Raw genomic sequence first — 5,101 nt, forward strand, 5'->3', positions numbered from 1 at the left:
ATTATTTAGGGGTGGACCTAAGAAAATAGATGATTTCGAGACTAAATGGTTAGTAGTCAATCCACCTATAAGTCCTCGCGATATTAACGCACTAAGAGAATAAGGAGTGTGAGAGGCGATTGGTCGGATGTTGATTCATTGGTGAAGGGACCATCAGGATGAAATTAATAAACTGGTCGAATGGGGCTCGGTATTTTTATCAAATTTAATAAATGATACACGTCTTATCGAGACGGGATGGATGGTTGTTGAAGGGAGCGATAGCGCTAGTCCTTTAGAATTGGTCAATTCTCAAACGGTCGTGTTTGCATCATCCTTTTCGTTAGATGACAACAAGATAGGGAGGAATGTGATAGAGATGACGAAAATGTGGATATTATAAGGGACTCGGATGCAGCCGGAGAGGAAGAAGAAGGGCTTGAAAGGGATTTGTTAAGCCAACTTGCTCATATTAATTAAGTTTTGATGATTAAAAAAATATTTTTATGATATAAATATATTTCTTTCTCATATAAAAAATAAATTTATTTTGAATTAAATGTGGGTACAAAGAGTAAATTTATTTTAAATTAAAGGTGGATTATTTTTAGACATGTTTCCTACTTTTGATCATTTATGTCTCAAAAGTTTATGTTTGAATTTTCATTTATTGATAAATATTTTTATTACTTATGCAAAAAGTATATTTATTTTTAATTAAAAGAGAATTACTTTTAGACATGTTTTCTTTTTCTCATACAAAAAGTAAATTTATTTTGAATTAAAGACAATTGATTTTAGATATGTTTTCTCTTACTTATGTAAAAAGTAAATTTATTTTGAATTAAAGGAGATTGCTTTTATATATGTTCTCTTGTTTTAATCATTTATATCTCAAAAGTTTATATTTAAATTTTGAAATCTTGATTTCTTATGCAAAAAATAAAATTATTTTGAATTAAAGGTAAAACATATTTTCATATTGTTTGATAAAATCTAAACACTTTTTGAATTTCAAATTTCATATTAATCATTTCTTTAGTGGCTAAAATGCTTATAAATACCCCCTCCAAACTCATTTTTTGAGTATCTATTGCACATTGCATATCCAAATCTCTCAAACTAATTTTTAAGTATTCCAAGACTCTCAAATGTTCATTATTCATCCACTGAAGAGCCACAAGGCAAGAGGAGAAAAAGAGATCGCAAAGCCAAATCTGATCTTCTCCATTCAAACTGAGGTCACCGTTTATTTATTTATTTAAAAATTATTGTCTTGTATATTCTGTGATTAATTATTTATTTGTGTCCAAGTGTGGATAAATTATTTGTAACAATTAAATTATCATCGTGGATTGTATAGGTTTCCTAGAACCGTTAAAATGTAGGTAAATCTAGTTTTCAAGGTAAGACAGGAAGAAAACTTTGGTGTAGTGGTTGTCTAGAACCCATTGTAATCTAGGTGTGTATCTAGTTTCCACACTAGTTTCCAAGAAGAGTTAGTGTGGAAACCTTGATGATTTTGATTTAGTGAAACCCCAAGGGTGGTTAGACCTTGGCAGAGTGAAGTAGGTATATGTGAAGACACCGAACCACTATAAATTGTATTGTGCCTCATTGTATTTATTTTTGTTATATCTTGTGGCTTACATTTATTATTAATCTCAAATATAATTTATTATATTTATCAAATATATATTTTTCAATAAAATCATTAATCAAGAATATTCATTAAAATTGAGAAAAATTTTAATCACTCAATTCACCCCTCTCTTGAGTGGCCATACCCTAAGGGACCAACAGGATTCAAACTCTAAGGGTGCTTACCCTGACCCTTATCTTTTTACTTGGCGCTTTAAAGCTTTTTTAATATTGATATTCGATAATTACACTGATGATTGGATTGAATTTGTAGAGATGAGGTGGCGTCAGAGAGTGACACAAGCTAAGCAGCAAGAATCAGAACAACAAGTGCAGGAGGCCCTTCAGAGAACACAACTACAGGCTACCCAGGCCCTTCCTTTGCTAAAAGAAACCCGATGGGAGAGTCTTTACAAGCCCAAGGGAAGAAAAAGGCCAGAACAAATGGAAAGGGGTCCATCTCGGATGGGACTTCTATGGACCCTATTTCAAATGATTTTTTAACTTTTCTATAACAGATATTCTGCCATCTCCTCCACCTATTGGCGGGATTATTGAGATTGGAGAGATTCTGGAGCCATCACCACTGAGTCTGGGAGCTCAAGCAGTTATAGCGGCTGACCAGGCCCAATGGGAAGCAAAGGAGGATTCTAAAGCCTAAGCAGAGCTAAAATGGCACCATGGCTAGAGCCGAGCCATAGTAATTTACCTTTTTCTGTAGCCGATAGAGCGGCATGTGTAGAGAGAGATGGCTTTAGAATCTAAGGCTCATTCACCTTTATTTCCAAATTGGGGCCTCGTCTATCAAAGAGTAGCGCCAGCAGGGGGCCATAATTTGAAGGGACATGAATTTTTGGTTCGCCCAGGCCTGTTGAACACAAACAATGTTTTGGAGCCAAGCGTTGCGACGAGGCTCATGTATACCACGATAATGCCACGAGACGAGCCAAGGTATGCAAGGAGCACACAGAGCCAGCTTAATACTGAAAGGCAATATTTAGCATAGGTATGGAAGATTTTGAATTTCTTTTCACTACTTCCTCTTATTTTATTGTGGTTTCTGATGTTTAGGCTTTTACTTAATAGAGAATGCAGGGCCAGGCAATGGCCACAATGAAGGCTCGGGAAGATCTAATTAAAGTCGAGAAAGACAAAAGCTGGATGGTCCGCTGCACCATTCATTTGAGAGACAACATAAGACACTTAGAGCAAGAGGTTCGAGACCTCAACGAGTACAAGGAATAGGCTTTCTGGCTAGTACAAGGAGGCAAAAAATGAGACTCCTTGAGGGGGAATGCTGATAAACTTAGGGAGACCGAGACATTACTATAAGGGGTTTAACTCCACCGTGTTAGCTAAACTCAAGTGAGCCATGCAAGAAAGAGATAGCGCTCATTCCCAATTTCAAGAGGAAAAAAAGTGGGCTAACGAGCTGTCTAACCAGCTCGAGGGGACGAGCATTGAGAAAATCAAGGTCGAGACAGTTAAAGAATATCGGTTGTCCCAAGTGTGCTTTGAGGAGAAAGAAATATATGCCTCAGGCTTTACAAAATATGGATTTTACTTGGCCCGAGAATATTAGATAGAACACGACTAGCCATCAATTTTTCGAACATCGTCTTCTTGAGCAACTAAATTAGGGACATCCGCGATAGCGAGACTATGGGGATCCCGATCCTACACCGCCTAAGGAATTTTTGAATGAAAATGTGAAGGATCTTGCCAAGCTTACCAGTCCATAGAGCCCATACATACCGGAGCCAAACACGTCGGCTGATTAGGGTTTAGAGGCAACATAAGTCCTGGAGGACATTAAATTCATCGATTTAGATTTTACAGAAGGAGCTTTTGGTTAGGATGACAAGTTTCCTAGGGCTTTGATTTAGGAAAGATTTATTGCTGCCCCCTTACCCTCTTTTATTTTTTTCTTAGCTCATTATTCTTTTTTTTATTTTGCGAACTTAAATAGATACAAATACAATGAGCCTTTGTAATATCCCGCATTTAGCGATAGGAAGGTCCGAGACAACTTATGCTGATGGGCCTACGCAAACTTCCCAAGGGGGTCACCCATCCTTGGATTACCCCAGGTTAAGCACGCTTAACTTGGGAGTTCTTTGCCAACATTCAGCCCAAAAGGTATCCACCTGGTGTTGTTTCTTTCCTTACCTATCCTCGATATATACTATTCTCCTCTGGGCTCCCGGGGTATTACATTCTCTCCCCTTGAGCACATGACGTCCTCATCATGCGACCTTACAACTGGTCCCAGATCTTCTCCCCCTGGGGGCTGTCATCCTAGAAACCTGCCAGAAGTCATTCCTTGTACAGGCCATCGAGCCCCGACGCCACTCCCCGCCCTCATCGGACCGCCTTCGCCAAGGGTCGACTCTGATACCACCTGTAACATCCTGCATCGAGCGATAGGAAGGTCTAGGACAACTTACCCTGATGGGCTACCCGAACTTCCCAAAGGGGTCACTCATCCTTGGATTACCCCAGGTTAAGCACGCTTAACTTGGGAGTTCTTTACCAACATTCAGCCCAAAATGTATCCAACTGGTGTTGTTTCCTTCCTTACCTATCCTCGATATATACTATTCTCCTCTAGGCTCCCAGGGTATTACAACCTTCTTTTGGGATTGGATTGGTATTTGGATGACTAAGCAAGAGTTTACCGTGAATACGATCTATATGAATGCATGAAGCATAAATGAGAACAAAATAATTTAACTGTTATCGACATAAATGTGCCCTTTTCTTTGAGTAGGGTCTGAGTACTTGTGTTTCTGCATATTCATGGGCATACAAAGAGAATCCAGCTCCTTAGTGCAATAGAGAGGCTGGCCTCCTCCAACTCGTGGAGGGTAAAATAGTTGAATAATATATAAATGTATTGAAATGATGAAATAACTTCAAGGATGTCGGTATACTTGTCAGGGTAATAGGAAATACCTGGCCTTGAGACATTATAATATTCAAAGGTCCAGAAAAAGATATAAATTATCATGTATCTGACATCAACTGGGAGTACCATTGTCGCCACTTGCTATTAGGGGTGAGACGACACATGCCCGAGTCCATCGACTACCTTTGACCTACCGACCTCATCCGTGGCTGGAATGTCGCCATTATACCCCGGGCCATGAGAGAGAGAAAGGACATTGACCCATAAAGTCCCTTTGTGGAAAGGTCTGGTCATGAAGAGTGGTGCACAGTCCTAGGTGCCCTAGTATAATGGAAGGGGTGAATACTAATGGACTTGCAAAACATAAGTGATTTCTTAAAACTCCAATGGCTGTGAGAATGCACAGGGCCTGTGGAGCAATCATTTAGAGGAAGTGACCCTAGTCTTTGCATCTAAAGACAATGGAACTGTCTGAATAGATATGAATTGGGCCCATATAAAAGAATTTTGAGTGGAGAAGAAAATGGGCCCTAATGGCACAGAGCATGCTTGAAGGCACTCTATTTTGGTGAC

Source organism: Diospyros lotus, chromosome 10 (assembly GCF_014633365.1).
Source record: "Diospyros lotus cultivar Yz01 chromosome 10, ASM1463336v1, whole genome shotgun sequence".
Lineage (NCBI taxonomy): Eukaryota > Viridiplantae > Streptophyta > Magnoliopsida > Ericales > Ebenaceae > Diospyros > Diospyros lotus.